We start from the raw sequence: 19,196 nt of genomic DNA, 5'->3' as shown, positions 1-19,196 counted from the left end.
AGGAAACTGGAGATAGGGAGAAATACAATTAAAAATGGGCAAAATATTTGACCAGACATTTCACCACAAAATAAAACAAAACACACACTGAAGGCACATAAGTATATGAAAAAAACCATATTAGTCTTTATCATCATTAGTCTTTGGGCAAATGCAAATTAAAATCACAGTATTTACCACCACATACCTATTAGAATGGCTAGAATTTAAGAAAACTGACCACACCTAGTGTTGGTGAGGTTCCAAGAACTGGAACGCTCATATGCTGTTGGTGGGAAAGTAAAGTGGTACTACTCTGGAAAAGTCTGGCAGTTTCTTAGTAATTTAAATAAACACTTACCATTCAATCTGGCAGTTCCTCTCCTAGATATTTACCCAAGAGAAACAGAAGCATATGGCCATGTAAAGACCTGTTCATGACTGTTCACAGTAGCTTTCTTGGTAGTAGCCAAAAGGTGGAAACACCCCAAATGTTCAACAACAAGTGAATGTATAAACAAACTGTGGCATGGAATGTCCATAGAATGGAATAGTATTCAGCAATTAAAAAAGAACAAAGTATTGATATATGCAACAACATAAATGGACCTCAAAATAGTTATACTGTGGAAGAAGCCAGACAAAAAAAGAACATATATTGTGTGATTCTACTTATATAATATCCTTAAATATGCAAAACATTCAAACTATACAATGCACATTTTTATATTTTGGCTGCCCCAAACCTGAACACCCTTCATTTAGAGGGAATCCTAAATTCAAGAAGCAAAAGCATCCTTCTGTCCAGTATGGAAACTGAAATAGGCAGAAATTTCCTTTCCCTGCCACTTGCAGCTAAAACATGGGCACATGATCTAAACTACCTGCCATGCTAATCATATTCTGCTACCTGGAACTTTGAGACTTAAGGGAGTTCATTTTGAGATTATTTGTAATACAGCCAAGGACTAACATTATGGCAGAGGTTTCCACGGGTTTGGAGGTCAGCAGGGAGATAATAAGTGATGCGGTCAGCGTTGGTGCTCAAACAGATTTATATCTATGGCATAATCTTATCTGTGCATTTCCTTCCTAAGTCCCTTTATACTTCTTCAGCTGCTGATTGCTAAGTACTGTGAACTGCTTCCTACCATTCTGTAGTAAACATTGCTATTACTCACTACGATCTAGTTCCTTCTTCCTTTCCAGACAGATGGCATATGGCACTTCCTAGCCCTTTTGCACTTGGCAGGAGCATGCAATAAGTCCAGGCTGAGGCACTGAAAAGTCTCTCTTCCACTGACGTTGTGACTAGCAATATCACAAATAGTGGACCCGCTACCATTCTGGGTCCCCAAGTCACAATATGGAGCAGATTGCTTGGCTCCAACCCTCACTGGTAATGTATGGTGAGTAAGGAAGGTTTTGTTTGTGTTAAGGTCACTAAGATTTAAGGGTTCAACTTTCCTACCCAACATGCCAGTCCATGATTTTTTTCTCTGTTTAGATGAATCAGAATCATTTTCAATGTCTTGACAAATTCAGGTACTGGTACAAGAAAGAGGGGTTGTAGGCAACATAAACTTGGGGAAACTGGGGGACTCTAGAATTGGTTATTAGGCCTTGCTTGGGGCTTAATGGCAACTGAGAAATCGCATTAGTATTCAGAGAGAGGTATGTGGCAGGCTATGAAATATGGCATTAAACAGCTAATTAAATTATCCCTGGACTCCCATGAATAGGTGCTCATTGATGACAGAGGCTTTGGGGAACAACCGTTCCTGCCATAAAAATATGATGATGATGATGATGATGATGATAACTGGTATAACACTGACTTATGGGCCAGGCACTGCACTACATACATGTATTAACTTATATAATGAAATGAAGGAAATAAAGAGATCAAGGACCAACTGGCAGGTTAAATGGCTATATCTAAAGGCACTAGAGAGCTTAAAGAAAAATCACAACGTTGGAGTTTAAATCTCCTTTGTGATTCCACCTTCCATCAGATAGCTGTGCCCTCCATAGTTGTAGGGGGTTCCAACTCTCCTGATGGCCCTGGTTTGGGGCCTTTAGTAAGACCGCCTCCTTCTGGCTCTTGGGTTGGTCACAGCTTCTCAGTCATCTCACTGTCCCACTGAGCTCCCTAGCAATTCCTTCACCTGCGTAACCAATTCTTGAATTAAAATCCCTCGTTTTAAAAACCCAGATTTTTCTGACTAGACCCTGATTGATATAGTTCCTAGTATATATTTGGGGTACTCTGGTATCAAATAGCTTTTGCTGTATAAAAACCCACCCCAAACCAGAATGGCTTAAAGCAAAAATGCTTGATTTTTGCTCATGAGGCCATGCATCCTTTTTGCTGATCTGGGCCAGGTTCAGCTGATCTCAGCTGGGAAAGCACTCATGTGTCTACAATACTCTGGTCAGTTGGTTTGGGGATTGCTGGTCTATATTCATGTATGTGGCTGTTCAATACATTAGCTAGGGCAATGCAAAAAGGCAATGGATACAGAGAGGGGATGATAATGTCCATTTTGCAAACCATCTGCCAAAGACCCTAAGCAATTGTCTCTCAAAATGGGATTCTGGTATTGGGTTGCTCACCTATTTAAGTTTGACTACCATGAAACTGAAACCACTAGATGGCGTTTCAGGGGGCTCCAAGGAGCTCTGGTTCTTTATGTCTCAGTGCAGAAAGAATTCAGTGAGAGGCAAAGTGATAGATAAGAAGCGTTTTATTAGAATAGGACACAGTGAGGCTTACAAGCAGGCAGGTGAGAGGGTGCCATGCCCCGAGAACTTAGTGGGCTACAGTTTTATAGTCAAAGGAAAAGGGGGGAGGGGGAAAAGACCACTTCCTTCCTCATTCTTGAGTAGATGTCACACTTCCATCATCAGCTCCTGCTCCAGGTTGGGCAGGGGAGTTTTCTTGTCCCTACCTGGTCAAGCTAGGACTATCATGGCACTATGGAAAAATTATTTCAGGTCTCAGTACAATGAGGGTCTTTCACTTTGAAATGTCACCTTTCCACAAATTATTGTTTTTTATGTGTGCAGAGAGCATGTCCTATGGGTCATTAACTTACTGAGCTCACTGGGCAAGATGTGGGTCTCATGCCACCATTGTTTTATTGTTTGGGGGCATGTCTCATGCTTCTCTTGCATGGTTTTGTTGCTAAGCAAGCCTGCTTGGTTTTGTGCTTAAGCAAACCTGCTTTCTGGAGTGATCATTAACTTACATGGTTCTCCCATACTTTTTCTTTACTTACAATCCCCTAGTGGGATTAAGTATTTAATTATCTACTTTGTCTCTTTACTCTGTCCCTATCAAAACCCTGTTCTACTTGTGGGTTACTAGAAGTCTGTGGTATCTAGTGGCATCACAACTTTAAATTATAACCTATTATTGCTTGGTAGGAAGTGTCAATCAAAGGGAAGACATTATGTAGCTGCTGTACTAGCCCTCCTGGTTATAATGAGGACAAGGTCTGTGTGATGGGATTGCTGCTTCGACTGTTCTGGAGAGCTTAGAGAAATAAAATAATAAGTCTAGAAATTTAAACTCTCAGTTCAAGGCATGGGCACAGAATAAGATCACTCTTATGGTGTCATTTTGTGTGCGCGCATGTGTGCGCGTAAGTGGTCATCATGCGGATGGGGTCGTGAGCTGAGGATAAGGCTCAAAATCTAATTTTGTGTCCCTATCAAATTCACGGTTGAGATATTGATATTTAGCAACTGGTAGAATATTTACATCAGTCTCTGGCCTGTGGTGTAAGGGCTACTGTGGTGAGCAGGGTCAAATGGAAGCCAACGTAAGAGGCTCTCCTACTAAATGATAAATCTGGTGGAGACTGTAAAGATGAGTGCAACGATTAAGGACTTGAACATTACAGGCCGTTCATCCTCATCACATCCTTGTTTAACTTGCTTGTTTGGCCAGTATAAAAGCCAGATGAATTTCCAGAATGCCTGTGGATCATTATAAAGTTAATTAAGGGGTGACTCCAATTACAGCTACTTTTCCAGGTGTTGCATCTTTTTCCTGGAGCGAATGAACTTGGTCCCTGGTATTCGGTCCGTAGCTGACAAATGTTTTTCCTTATATCAGTTATATGGATTATCAAAAGCAGCTTGCTTTTACCTGGCAGAGACATCGATAAACCTTAGAGTTATGTGAATTCTCCTGCATTGTCATAACGTAATCCACAGGGTCCTTGGTCACCTGGGCAGCTCACAGGATATCACTGTTAGTATCATGCTGAATATTTTGAGCAGAAAAGAGCAAGAATCCCAGATGTCATGCTAATACAAATGTATACCAGAAGGTGGAAGAAAAACCCCATCAGAGTTCAGGGGCTTGCCACACCACTGATGTTTCTGAGGGGCATGCAGGGTGTATCTGCTCAGACAAGCTCCTGTTCATTGCACCACTTACCACCAAACCAGGGGCATCAAGCTCAGTGGGACTGTTTGGATATTGGAGACAACATATATTGTATTTGAGTGAACTGCTCTGACCTATTTATTGAGAAATTGGTAACCCTGACAATTTCGAGTGAGGCCCAGGGTGAGAGAAGGCTCTATATAAGGTAGAACCTGCAGAGGAAGCTTCTGTGCCCCTTAGCAGATTCAAGTGGAAAATACACTGTATGGAACATTTTGCATAGCTCAGGTAGCAAATGAATGCTGGACACCTGGGATTCTAAATTTGAGTTATGACCTTTCCTACCCACCATGAACTTAATGTTATCTGATCCAACACACTAAAAGCTTAGCTATATGCAGCTACAATCCATGATCAAATGGAAGTCATTTCTATGAGACTGGACCCTGGCAGATTGGAACATTGGTAACAAGAAGGTCGGAGGTCCGGTAGGGGCTGAAATAGGCACAGAGTGTAAGGCTTATGTGTATCCCATGAAAATGCTCCCCAAAGGGTGCTCTCAGTAGAGGAGGTTCACAGTAGTCAAATAGAGAAGATCATTTATTCTGTGATGTTGGTCAGCCTCTTTCTGTAGTCACCCCAGTGCTTGCTTGAGGGGCCCGTGTACGAAATTGCTTTAGTGGCAGGGATGGAGGCTCTCCACTTCCATCTGAAGCCTAATCTGGCCTCTGCACCCTGACACTGAATTAAATCTCAGAGACAGAGTTTTGGGTGAAGTAGGAAAGAATAGCTTTATTGTTTGCCAGGCAAAGGGAGCCACAGCAGGCTAATGCCCTCAAAACCGTGTGTCCCCACCCCACTTGGAGAGAGTAGTGAGGAGTTTTACGGTAATTGTTCAAAGAGGGCGTGGTCAGCTCGTGGACATTCTTCTGATTGGTTGGTGGTGAGGAATTGGAAGTCAGCATCATCAACCTTTTGGTTCCAGCTGGTCTGGGGTCTGTGTGCTTGTGGGCAGCATACCATCGTTAACCATTAACTCCTTCCACCTAGTGGGGCTTTCTGTATCTGCAAAACAGCGCAGAGATACTGTGTGTATCCTTTGATGGGGAACCAGGACCTTGCCCAAAGGCTGCAATATTGTTTCTCTTGACTGTGTGTTTCTCCCTTGTCTTGCATCCCCTCCCTTCCCTAATTAACAACTGCTTGAATCTGCCCATTGGAATGAAGCCTATTTCCTGTAATCAAAGAAATGGGGGACACAGAAAGGCTTTTGTGTCCAGGAGCCCCACAGCAAGCCCTGCTTGCTCTCACTTTCATCACTGATGACCTGGCCTCTGCTCCACTGCTAAATGCCCAGCCATCCAACAGCAGAGGCCACCCAGAGTACTTCATATGGTGCCTTTCTTCTGAGGGACCAGCTGGCCACCAGTGGCATATTGGTTACCTTGGATCTTTTTTATCAGGGAAGGGAAAGAAATTTGTCCTCAAACAAATATATTCTGAATACAGATTGCCTTTCTTCCCCACAGTGCTTTTTTTAAAAAATTTTTTAATTTATTTATTTTTGGCTACCTTGGGTCTTCGTTGTGGTACGCGGGCTTCTCATTGCGGTGGCTTCTCTTGTTGCGGAGCAGGGGCTCTAGGTGCATGGGCTTCAGTAGTTGTGGCTCGCGGGCTCTAGAGCACAGCCTCAGTAGTTGTGGCGCACGGGCTTAGTTGCTCTGCGGCATGTGGGATCTTCCCGGACCAGGGCTCAAACCTGTGTCCCCTGCATTGGCAGGTGGATTCTTAACCACTGCGCCACCAGGGAAGTCCTCCCACAGTGCTTTTGTCAGCACCACCACTTGTGGACTAATAGAAAGCTTTATCCATTGCCTCTGATGGGGAGACAGATTTTATTGTCACATAAGTGCTACAATAGGCTCATGTCCATGGGGTTCACTGGTTTTACCATGTGACTCATGATCCAGAAGCAGCTAACTTTATGAAATGGCTGGCTGAATACTCAGTTGTAGTATCAGCTGTAAGACAACATTCTGTGAGGTTGAGGTGCTATCCTAAAGGTGTGGGGTATTTCTCAAAATAGCAGCCACTATGTCATACTGTCTTCCTCAAAGCCAGAATGCATGGGTCCTAGAACTAGGAGGTAGAGATGTGAGGCCCTCTTTTATAATTGCACCAACTAATCCACTGGAGTAATATTTGCTTTCATCTCTACAATCTTGGGCTCAGTGAATTTGGAAGGTCCTAGGGCACAAAGAAGGAATGTTTCCACTAGGAAACACAGTGATGGTCCTGTTGAATTGGAATCTGAGACTTCCCCTGGCCATTTTGTGTTCTCATCATGCTGAATCAACAGCCAGAGAAGGGGTCTGGATGGGGGGTATTGATCACAATTACCAAGATGAAAGTAGATTGTTACTACACGATAATGGAAGGAGGACTGTATTAAGAACTCAAGGTGCTCCCTGAGAGCTTCTTATCCAACAGTCTTTGTTAAGAGCAAACTGGCAATCCAATAAATAAAGACCCACTAAAGACTCAGATCCCACAGAACAAAGGTTTATGCCACAACACTAGGTAAAGAACCCTATTCAGCCGAGAGCTTCTAACAGAGGGTAAGGAATATGAAATGGGTGGTAGAAGGAAGAAATTATAAATATGAACTTGATCTTCTAACCAGCTACAAAAATAAAGACTGCAGCAGGCCTGCACATTTTTCTTATATTTATATTACAAATAGAAACATAATATATATATATATAGTTATATGTAAATGTGTACCTTTATATGTTAACCAATTATTTCCCCTATTCCTTTCTTCTACAATTTCTTTCTTAATGAGGATTGTTAGTTCTTTTCTTTACAATTTAGGTCAAAGTTCACCAAATTGTGAAGAGCCACATATCATCCTGAGGGAGAGGACCTCATATCATCTGGGGTTCCTGGGCATGGTGAGGGAAATTATGTCAGATGGTAATTTGTGCTTCACCTTTTTGAGAAGAAAGTGATTCTTTGCTTGTACAAAAGTTAGTTGAATTCTGCAAAGTGGAAGCATGAAGTTGTTTTATGAGTTAGGTATGGGTGGAAGGATGAGAATGGCTGTTTCAAGACAGAATGCGTGGGCCTTGGTAGCCATTTGTCTGTTTACTTTTGGGTCTCTTTCTCATTTTTCCCACACTCTGCCCAACGTAGCAGGGATCTACTTTTCCCAGACTCTCTTGCATCTGATTATTGTACAGCACCAGAAAATGGAAAATACTGGCAGAAGAGAGCAGGGTAGAAGGGAAAAACCTGTATATTTCTCTCTCTCTGTCTCTACCTTTCTCTGTCTCCTTTGGGTGGCGTCTCTAGGAGTAACTAAAAATCCTCTCTTTGTTGTGTCATCTCATGCCAGGCAATTCATGCTAGGTTCTAGATCTTTCTGGACATCTACAATTTTTTCTCTAGCCCTAGGAGTGCTGTTGTCTTCATTAATATATATATATATACATATATATATATATAATTTTTAAATCTACAAATAATAAATGCTGGAGAGGGTGTGGAGGAAAAGGAACACTCCTGTACTGTTGGAGATGTAAGTTGGTGCAGCTGTTATGGAGAATAGTATGGAATGTCCTTAAAAAACTGAAAATAGAGTTACCATATGATCCTGCAATCCCACTCCTGGGCATATATCTAGAGAATACTCTAATTTGAAAAGATACATGCACCCCAGTATTCATAGCAGTACAGTTTACAACAGCCAAGACATGGAAGCAACCTAAGTGTCCATCGACAGATGAATGGATAAAGAAGGTGTGAGATAGATATAGATACAGATATAGATATAACTTATTTTCTCCTCAGCTCTTTTATCACCTATATGTCCAGTTCCCTGTGTTAAATTACCACTGTTTGAAATACCTAGAACAGTAGTTCTATTTTCCTAACTAGACCCTGACTACCGATAAAACGTGTATGCATGCGAGTACATGTGTAAGTATGTGATATAAGTCAATTTGTATAAAATAGTATATAAGCATATATGCATGTGCACCCACACGTGTGTGTGTATATTCATGTGGTGGGCATATAAATGCATATAAAGGATATATCGAGTGGTAGGTTTTCAAAGGGAGAGTACAGGAGAACTTTCAATTTTCTCTCCATATTTAAAATTTTCTTATCATTAGTTTTTACAACAAACAACTCTGCAGTTTCAAAACACATAGTTCTTTTTGAATGACTCAAAGTTTTCTAAGTAACTGTCTACCCCTCTGGTGGCAGCTTTAATGTCCTCAAAATTTTACAGAGAGAGTAGATTAGTATAGTTGCACTGATTTCCCTTATCCACACCTTTAGATAATCCTTTTCCTTAAGCAATATAAGAAATATATGTCTACTTGGATCAATGAAAATATTTCAGGTTTCATTTTCTCCTGACAGACTGTATTTTATCCAATGTGATCCAAAAATAGTATTTCCTCAAAATTCTCACAAAATATAAAAACACTATATTTCCATCTGATGTCAATACATTCATTCTGCAACTGCTATATCCCTTGTTATATGATTCAAAAAGAATGTGAGGAAAAGTATAAATATACTGTGTGGGTGAGCTTGTCATTCTGTTAGTGATTTTCTTTAGTGCTAAAATTTGTCAATACTAATTTTCTAAAGACAAGACAAAATGATGCTTTTAAATTTAGAAACACAAATGAAGGGCTATAAAATTACAGTTTGTCTAAGATAATCATAATTTTTAACAGCCCAACAGAGTTTGACAGTGTTAATCTCACTATTAATTCTGAACATATCCCAGCATATTCTGGTGACAAGACTTTAGTGGGTTTATGGAGAAAGAAATACTTGTTTAAGTGACTTTCATCATGCCACACTGCTTCAATGTTATTTTTCTTGTCGTTCAAGATTCCTTTGAAGCATTCCCTGGCAATATTGAGAACCTGAATGGGAGTACCACCAAATACAGCAGCATGGTAATAAAAATATCCCTTACCAATAGGTATATATGCTTCTGATAACTGACTTCTCTCATAAGGTAACTCACTAGGACTTGTCTTATACCAATGAGCATGTAACTCAGCTACTGACTCCCCCAGAGCTTCCAGTCTGTATTTTCTTATGAAGATTTGATCCACATCCATGCAGAAGAGGAAATCAACTTCATATTGGATGTGATCCACAACACGTTCACTGATGGTCTTCATGTGTATCATACTGATATCTTGCCATCTCTTCTCTTGCTTTATTTCAAAAACTTTCACTGTATGGAGGGGACTCAGCTCTATCAAAGGCAACTTGGAGAAGTCATCTATAAGGACGTAAGCTATGACTTTCTGGCCAGCCATAAAATATTTATCAGCTGATGATATAAATGTGTACAAATAGCGGTCAGTGTATCTGTGAAGTAAATAAGAAGCAATTAAGTTCATATTCTTATAGTTTAGTGGAACACATATTATTTAAATTGCACGGTAGTTTATCCAAAAACTCTACTAAGCAACCAAACATTAGATATGGTTTTTGAGTTGTATTTAAGTAGTATAAAAGTGAAATTATCTGCCTTTCCTCTCCCTGATGGGGTTTTATGGATTATAGGAGAGAAGAGGAATTCCTCATGAGAGAGAATGAAATTTGGTGAGATCAGGAAATGGCACAGAACCCAGCGCAAAACAAAAGCCAGAGTTTTCAGGGTTATCAGAACAGTGGGGGCTTGCTTTGGAGAATGTAGGCAGGAAAGGTCATGGGTCATTTCAAGAGCAGTTATTGATGTTTGTGGCTTGCTTTTATTTATTTATTTTTTGGCTGCGTTGGGTCTTCGTTGTTGCGCGCGGGCTTTCTCTAGTTGCAGCGAGTGGGGGCTACTCTTCGTTGCCGTGCACGGACTTCTCATTATGGTGGCTTCTCTTGCTGTGGAGCATGGGCTCTAGGTGCACAGGCTTCAGTAGTTGTGGCATGAGGGCTCAGTAGTTGTGGCTCGCAGGTTCTAGAGTGCAGGCTCAGTAGTTGTGGCACACGGGCTTAGTTGCTCCATGGCATGTGGGATCTTCCCGGATCAGGGCTCAAACCCGTGTCCCCTGCATTAGCAGGTGATTCTTAACCACTGCACCACCAGGGAAGCCCATGGTTTGCTTTTAGAGTAGTTAGTTATGCATAAAAGGTCAGAGGTGACATGCTTTGTATCCACTGTCTGCATTGTCTTTCTTATTTTGCCATATTTTTGCTAAGATTGCTGGACTGGAAAACAAAACTTTCTCATTTCCAGTCTTTCTCATTTCCAGTCTTTCCAGCCAGTTAAAGACTCTCATAGTAATAAATGGCCTCAGGTAAATTCAAAAAAGGAAAGGTAATATAAGCAACTAGTTCAAATGATGTTCATATAATCATTAAAAATAAGATCTGGATATTGATCAGAGTTTTAAGAAATATAACAGATGGGGTCAGGAGAAACTTTCTAGTTTGGAATGTCTAAAATTATTAGGTACATTATGAAAAATATCACTTAAAGTATTGTATTGAGCTGGAAACTAGCAACTCAAATCCAAAGTCCAATTTATCCATATTTCTTTTATGGTTAGTGGTTTTGTTGTTGTTGTTGTTATTTGTGGTACGCGGGCCTCTCACCGTTGCGGCCTCTCCCATTGCGGAGCACAGGCTCCGGACGTGCAGGCTCAGCGGCCATGGCTCACGGGCCCAGCCGTACATTTTAAAATTACTAAAATGGTGAATTTTATATTATATGAATTCAAATCTATCAGAAAAAAGAAAGACAATCCAATGAGGGATGGGGAGGGGAAGAGATATGAACTAGCATTTTACAAAAGTGAATATCCAACTGGCCGATGTTCATATGAAGAGGTGTTCAACATTAATCATCATCAAAGGGAAAAAATGAAAAATGCAATAGGAATTGATGTTCAATTGGAAGAAAAAGATTCTATTAGCTGTTTCAGAACTTGTTATAGACTGAATTGTCTCCCCCAAATTCGTACATCGAAGCTCTAATCCCCAGTGTGACTATTTGGAGATAGGGCCTTTAGAGAGGTAATTGAAGTTAATGAGGTCATAGGATAGGGCCCTAATCCAATAGGACTGGTGTCCTTATAAGAAGAGGGAGAGACACCAGGGATGTATGCACAGAGAAAAAGCCATGTGAGGATACAGCAAGAAGACAGGCATCTGCAAATCAAGAAGAGAGGCCTTGGGCTTCCCTGGTGGTGCAGTGGTTGGGAGTCCGCCTGCTGATGCAGGGGTCACGGGTTTGTGCTCCGGTCTGGGAGGATCCCATGTGCCACGGAGCGGCTGGGTCCGTGAGCCTGCGTGTCCGGAGCCTGTGCTCTGCAACGGGAGAGGCCACAACAGTGAGAGTCCCACGTACCGCAAAAAAAAAAAAAAAAAAAAGAATCCACCTGCCAGTTCAGGGGACACGGGTTTGATCCCTGGTCTGGGAAGATCCTACGTGCTGCAGAGCAACTAAGCCCGTGTGCCACAACTACTGAGACCACGCACCACAACTACTGAAACCTGCATGCTCTAGGGCCCGCGTGCCGCAACTACTAAGCCCACGTGCTGAAACTACTGAAACCTGCATGCCTAGAGCCCGTGCTCCACAACAAGAGAAGCCACTGCAATGAGAAGGCCGTGCACTGCAACAAAGAGTAGCCCCCACTCGCCACAACTAGAGAAAGCTCATGTGCAGCAACGAAGACCCATTACAGTCAAAAAAAAAAAACAAACTCTGACCAAAACCTTGGATGACAACTTAACTGTCCATGCATAGGAAAGATTTCAGTTTCCCCAGGGAATACCAACATCTAAGAGGCTATAAAAATTGAGTAATTTCAGTTGATGTCCCCTGCAGGAGAAAGGGGGTTTGGAATTTGGGTCCAGACCAGTTAACTAACTGTTCAAACAAAAACCAGCACTCTACAGAGGAAAATTACAGAATCCAGAGTTTCTACAACATGTCATCCATAATGTCAGACATATATTTTTTTTTTTTTTTTTTTTTTTTTTGCGGTATGCGGGCCTCTCACTGTTGTGGCCTCTCCTGTTGCGGAGCACAGGCTCCGGACGCGCAGGCCCAGCGGCCATGGCTCACGGGCTTAGTTGCTCCGCGGCATGTGGGATCCTCCCAGGCCAGGGCACGAACCCGTGTCTCCTGCATCGGCAGGCGGATTCTCAACCACTGCGCCACCAGGGAAGCCCCAGACATATATTTTTAAAAGGTTATTAGACATGCAAAGAAACAGGAATATGTGACACATAGTGATGAGAAATGGACCCCAGTATAACTCAGATGTTGGTTATGGTAAACAAGGACTTTAAAACAGCTATTATGAAAATGTTTGAGAATTTAATGGAGAACTTGGTCAAAATGAATGAACAGATAAGGATCAGCAAATAAATGGAAGCAATTAAAGGTGGCATACTAGAACTTTAAAAGTACTATATTTGAAATGAAAATGTTAGTGAGTGGGCTTACAAACAGATTGAATACTATAGAAGGAAAGGTCAGTGAAATGAAAGCTAGATCAATGTTAAGCATCCATTGTGAAAAAGAGTGGAAATTAAAATCTATTTACATTTAAACTGTATTCAGAATCCACCTTCACCACCCACATTGGAAGTTTCTAACACTCTCTCACTGTGAGAATCTCGCCAAGTTGGGTGCCTTCTGGAGGAGGGAAAAAGAGGGGGAGAACCAGGGGATGCAATGCCCTTCAGTTGGACAAATAAGGTGGTGAGGCATGAACAGGCTTAATAATATAAAGAAACCTATTTTAAAGCCCATCTCCTTTCAGGAAGTGTTTGAGACGGTTTACAGTTAAGGTGTGGTTGCAGTAAACAGGGAGGCAATACAAGCAGAACAAGCAAAAAGGAACAGAGAGAGAAACGTCTATTTAGTCACTCAGGTAGGTATTTTCACATGACTTTGTTCATCCCAGCCACTCCATGAGAATAAAGGTTTTACCTTTATTTTCATTTACATTTAAAATAAAGTAGTGATAGGGAGGGACTTACTTGTCATTTTGCTATTTGCTTTCTTTATGCCTTATAGCTTTTTTTGTCCCTTATTTCCTGTATTACTGTCATCTTTTGTGTTTAGTTGATTTTTCAGTAGTGAAATTTTAGAAACTGTTTCTCATTTCCTTTTGTATGCATTCTACAGCTATTTTCTTTGTGGTTATCATGGGAATTGCATTTAACATTCTGAAGTTATAACACTCAAATTAGAAGTTATACCAGCTTAACTTCAATAACACGCCAAAACTCTGTTCCTTTACAGCTCTGTCCCCATCCCTTGTGGTTGTTGATGTCATGAGATTACATCTTTGTACATTGTGTGCCCCAAAACATAAACTAATAATTCTTTTAAATGTATTAGTCTCTTAAATTATGTAGAAAACAAAATTTGGAATTACAAACCAAAGTTATAATAATACTACCTTTTAGACCAGTAACTTAAAAAAATATGTATTTGTCTCTTTAATAATGTAGAAAAAAGAAAGTGAAGTTGCAAACAGTTGTTACAATACTAGCTTTTATAATTGTCCATATATTTACTTTCACTGAGATCTTTATTTCTCCATATGGATTTGCATAACTGGCTAATGTCCTTTCATTTCACCCTGCAAGCTCCCTTCTGGCTTCCAAAGTTCCCAATGAGAAATCTGCCAATAATCTTATTGAGGCTCTGTCATATGTGACAAGTCATTTCTCTCTCGCTTCTTTCAAGATTTTCCCTTTGTCCTTATCTTTGTCTTCCAAAAGTTTGATTATAATGTGTCTCAGTGTGGGTCTCTTTGAGTTCCTCTTACTTGGAGTTTATTGAGCTTCTTGGATGTTCACAGCCATGGTTTTCATCAAACTTGGGAAATTTTCAGGTGTTATTTCTTCAAATATTTTTTCTCTCCTCTCCTTCTGGGGCTCCTCCAAAGGAGGTCACTTACTAATTTTCCCATTATATGTGTTGTTTTTGAATGTCCTACACTTTAATATCTGGTCCGAAAGAGGGAAAAAGAAAAATGAAGGGAGAGGTAATGGGTGTTGACCCTTTAAATCCCCTGGAAGTTACTTCAGCCGAGTCAGAGGGGCTTGCAACAATAGGGAGAGTTGCAACAACAATGAAGGCCTATATCTTTGTCTGTGCCTCTGTGATCAGAAGCATCAATCAGCAATCAGAGCACAGATACCCAATATTTGGAGGACAGGGTCTTTTTGCCCACCCTGGCTTCCGGAAGCTGTGGGTAAGTCACGGCAGGAACACATGCACAGCTGTCTGCCAAATGGCTGGAAGATGGGGATGGGTGGCTGCTACTGTGTTAAGAGCTGAAATTGACTGCAATTAACCTTAATTTACCATTCAAGTCTTCCTCTGGAAGTTGCAAGCCTTCAATAGACTCCAGAGTTCCAAAATAGTTACATCAGACAATTCTGCCAGTCTAGGTGGAGAGACAGCTTCCTGGTGCTTTCTACTCCACCATATTACCAGAATCCTCTTCACTGGGAAGCCCTTAAAAGTCCCGATGCTCACTCATACCAACTGAATCAGAATTTCTGGGGTTGGGACCAGCATCAATATTAGCTCTCCAGGTAATTCCAGAATGCAGCCAAGTTTGAGAACCAGAATGCAGCTTTATATCTCCTACTACTAAAGGGACACATAACTCTTATGTGATACTTTGGATTTTGGAGGCAGTGTCCCCACACATAGGGGGAACCAGCTACCTCCCACTTGTCTGATAAGTGTAAAAGCAGTGAGCTTCCAGTAGGACCTTGGACAAGAGAAAGCTCTCCAGCTGGTCCATGTTGCAGACAAGTTACCCTACCACTGGACTCTTGTGACCAATCATATCTTACATAGCTAAAAGGGTCTGAAGTAGACTGGGATGATGGGTGAAGACTTGTTAGCCGTGATAGAAAACTTAACAGCAGAGGTCAACTGAATTCCAGAGTAAGGAAATGCCCCTTGAGCAGGTAACCATCATTCCCTCCTTTTATTTTTCATTTTTTTCCCCTCCTTTTAAGTAGGAGCTACTGTAACTTTCCCCCCCTCTTCCTTCCTTGTCTCTCACTATTGACTCTTGTGTATTTGGGTGTGAGCTAAATTTACCATTTATTTCACAGATTGCAGAATAGTCAGATGGGCTTTCTAAGGAACCAAAGGATAAATCGTTATTACCTGGAGATAGTAGGCTCTGAGAAGCTTAGCCCTCTGACATTTGCTGTGGATTCTGTGGTCTGCTATTAGGAGAAGGGTCTGTGCTAGAGTTGTGCATAACGTTTTTGAATCATGGCAGCAGGGACTATTTTAGATATGTGGAAAGAAGTGATTGACAGCCAGACAGCTATAAGTGAATGTGGTAGAAACTTTTAGAGGCATCTACGGAGCTCACAACAGTATATCCTTCTCTGAGAACCTTCCCAGAGTGTAACCTACCCTCCGGTAAACCTACCCCATACCGCAGCTGCTGGGAGCATGAGTGGATGCTGTGCCATATGGGTTTTCTTTTCCATGAATTTAGAGTTTTGAAGGAAGAAATCTTGAGTACGGAGATAGTTGGAGCTTGGTCATACTTGAAGACCTTTAGGGGAAGTTTACAGTTTTCAACTGTTGAAGCCCTTGTACTTCCCTGGCTCTTGTTTACGGCCTGGTTGTAGTGATGTGCTAGTAAATTTTTACACAATCACCTCCGTAGAAAGATGGAAAGGGAAGGGAAGGGGATGGAACCCTGATTTCTGGTGTTTGCTGATTCCCATGGTGCAAACATTCCCACCATGGCCGATATCAAGCTACCACAGTAAAGTCACTGAACAAGGTTGGGAAGTGTGCACAACACGTGCTCACAAGCAGGTATGAATCAGCTTCAGTACACCACTGTCTGGTTACCAACTCTCCCTTGTATTTAGTAGAACTCTCCAACAGCCTCGCAGTAATCTCCCTTTTGGGTTTATAAAGGTCAAGGGGAATGTCTGTTCTTTGCAACCAAAGTGTCTTTAACTAAAACACCTAGCTAGCATAACCACCTTTTATTCTGAACAGTTACAGTCAACTTACTAAAAGTGTGTTCTAACTTTGGCTGATTTTTAAATATTTATAGCTATATTCATTTATATGCAAAACTCATATCTATTTCCACAAATGTGCAGTCCTTGCCAGGTCCAGAGAAGACTGTTACTAACCCTATTCGATGTTTTTATCCTAAGCAGTTGCTTAGGGTAACAGTGTTGTCTTGGGAAATTCCTGCCCTCTGGTGTCCAGTATGGGGAACTACTTTTGTCTGAGCAGTGAAATGTTACAGGGGGACTAAGACCGGGTGAGTTCGAAGCTTTTGGCACCCATTAGGGACTATTCCCTGGGTATAGACAGGTGGGTATTATGCAAATTGCCTCCCCACGTTTCTTTTTTCTTTTTTTTTTTTTTTTTGTGGTATGCAGGCCTCTCACTGTTGTGGCCTCTCCCATCATTGCGGAGCACAGGCTCCGGACGCGCAGGCTCAGTGGCCATGGCTCACGGGCCCAGCCGCTCCGCGGCATGTGGGATCTTCCCGGACCGGGGCACGAAACCGTGTCCCCTGCATCGGCAGGCGGATTCTCAACCACTGCGCCACCAGGGAAGCCCCCCCACGTTTCTTTCTTCATGAAGTTCGAGGGAACTTTACACCAGGTTTCTCAAGCTCATCACAACTGACATTTTGAGCCGATGATTCTTTGGTGTGGGGCCTGCCCTGTGCGTTGTAGGATGTTTAGCAGCATCCCCGGCCTCTGCCCACTAGATTTGCATAGCAACCGCCTCCCCGCCCCAAGTTGTGACAACCAACAATATCTTGAGAGATTGCCAAATGTCCCTGGGGTCAGTGCAGGGGTGGGGCGTGGGCGCGCAGCAGTGGCGGTGGTTGTACAAAATCATCCTGGTTGGGAACGACGGCTCTACTCTGATGGAGTAAGCTTGTCCCATTTATCACTGACCTTAAGCAGCACTGAACTCAGTAGGTTAGGGTACCCGGTTAGAGCCTGAAGCTCAAACCTCGATTTGAGTTCCCATACTGATAGAAAAGCATCTGCTTTGTAGTAGGACAGAGTCCACAGTCAAAAAAAAATTTTTTTAATTAAAAAAAGCACTTCTTATGAGGCATGACGGGAGTGGATGTCACGATTCATTCGTTCCTTCACCCAGTAGATATTCGTTAAGCAGCGCCTCTGAGAGAGGTGATGTAATGGGCGCTGATGCAAAGGCAGACTATAGTCTTGTCTTTAAGGAACTCACGGTTCTAGAAGGGTTCAATGGGGATATTTGCAGTTGTAAGAGAAACCCCGATTCCAAGTGACTTAATAATGGGACCTCATTGGCTCACACATTCGAAAAGTCCACAGGCAGTTCAGGCTTTAGGTACAAGGCTGGAGCCCGTGACTCAGGGTTGCCATCAAGGACTGTGGTTCCTTCAGTGTCCCTGCTCCTCCTGTCCTACTGTTTCATCCGAAGGCTGACCTCCCTCGTGATCCCCCAGAAGTGTTCGTGGCTTCTCATGTTACATGTGTCCGTATTTCCAGTAAAAGACCTGAGATTCAATTTGATTGCATTAGTTTAGATCACCTGCCCACCCCCGAATCAGTCATTGCCACCAGGGGGAGGGAAAGTGTTGATTGGCTTAGTCTGGGTCACTTGGTCCAACTATGGCACTAGTTTCCATAGAAATCACATAGATCCCATAGAGGAGACCAGGCTTTGCTGGGGAGGGAGAAAGAGAGCCACAGATGCTGGGCGAATGTGCAGCCTCAACCAGCCAAAGCCCTCTCAAGCTCTTTGCTGCTTTTCACACAGGCTCTGCTATGAGATTTCATCCAGCCCCAAGGCCTTGGCACCATTTGGGTGGGTCTCCATGAAAGTCCCCTCACAGTGACCCCCTTCTCTTCTCGCAAAGCTCAGTTCAGAGGCAGCCCCTCTGAGGCTATTTCTACCTCCCAGACATCCTTTCCTCCTCTGTACCCCCTTGGCCCTTGAACTTTCCTGGGCCTCGTATTGCTCAGTTCCGTCTGACTTTCTCCAGTGTGGCTCCAGGATGAGTTTAGACCTACCTTCTGCCTCTGAAGAGTCTGGGTCTACTAAGTTCTCTCTCTTTAATTCCTAAGACAAGGATTGAGAGCTTTTGGTGGCGATTCCTTGCTGTCCACAGATTTCAAAAACAAGATGGTTAAAGTTGTGTGTGTGTGTGTGTGTGTGTGTGTGTGTGTGCGCGCGCACATATGTGAAAGAGAGAGTAAGGGAAGCAGACTGAAGCTGTGGGAAGAGCAAAGGATTTGGAGTCGGACAGTCCTGGGTTTGAATCCTAGCTCTGCACCCTTATAGACCTGAGGCTTTGACCAATGGATCCCCACTTAACCCAGCTTTCCCACCTTAAAAGAAGTATGCATTGTATGTTATGCATTCATGCTTTCTATGATGTTTCACACTTGTGAGTATGCTACCATGCCTGTGTTATTCACATAAGGTACACTGAATAAACAGTGGTTTAATAAATTCTTATAACTGTAAGTACTGCCATAGCTATCAGTAAATCACATAGTGACTTTGGCTGAGAGAGAGAAAATGAGTCATTACAAGGACAAGAGAAGTCAGGCCCTTCTAGCCTTACAGAAACTTCTCCCCCTCCAGCTGCACAGAACCCCCAGAGTGGAAGGAGGCATGGCTGTCCCTTCCACCCACCCCCTCACCCAGCTTTGCCCTCTGAGGCACTTCCTTGGTGTAACAGCTTATGAGTGCCCACTGGGCTAATAGCGGCCCTGCAGGCACAACATAAAGTTGAGAATG

The 19,196-nt window shown here is 42.4% G+C and overlaps 1 pseudogene; it reads right to left on the bottom strand.

Moving 5' to 3' along the window:
* Nucleotides 1–9,088: 9,088 nt before the first annotated feature.
* LOC131761528 (N-acetyllactosaminide alpha-1,3-galactosyltransferase-like) lies at nt 9,089–9,816 on the bottom strand (annotated as a pseudogene).
* Nucleotides 9,817–19,196: the final 9,380 nt, after the last annotated feature.

This window comes from Kogia breviceps, chromosome 8 (assembly GCF_026419965.1).
Source record: "Kogia breviceps isolate mKogBre1 chromosome 8, mKogBre1 haplotype 1, whole genome shotgun sequence".
NCBI lineage: Eukaryota > Metazoa > Chordata > Mammalia > Artiodactyla > Physeteridae > Kogia > Kogia breviceps.
Note: the sequence above shows the minus strand (reverse complement) of the source record. Positions and strands in the feature narration are given on the sequence as shown.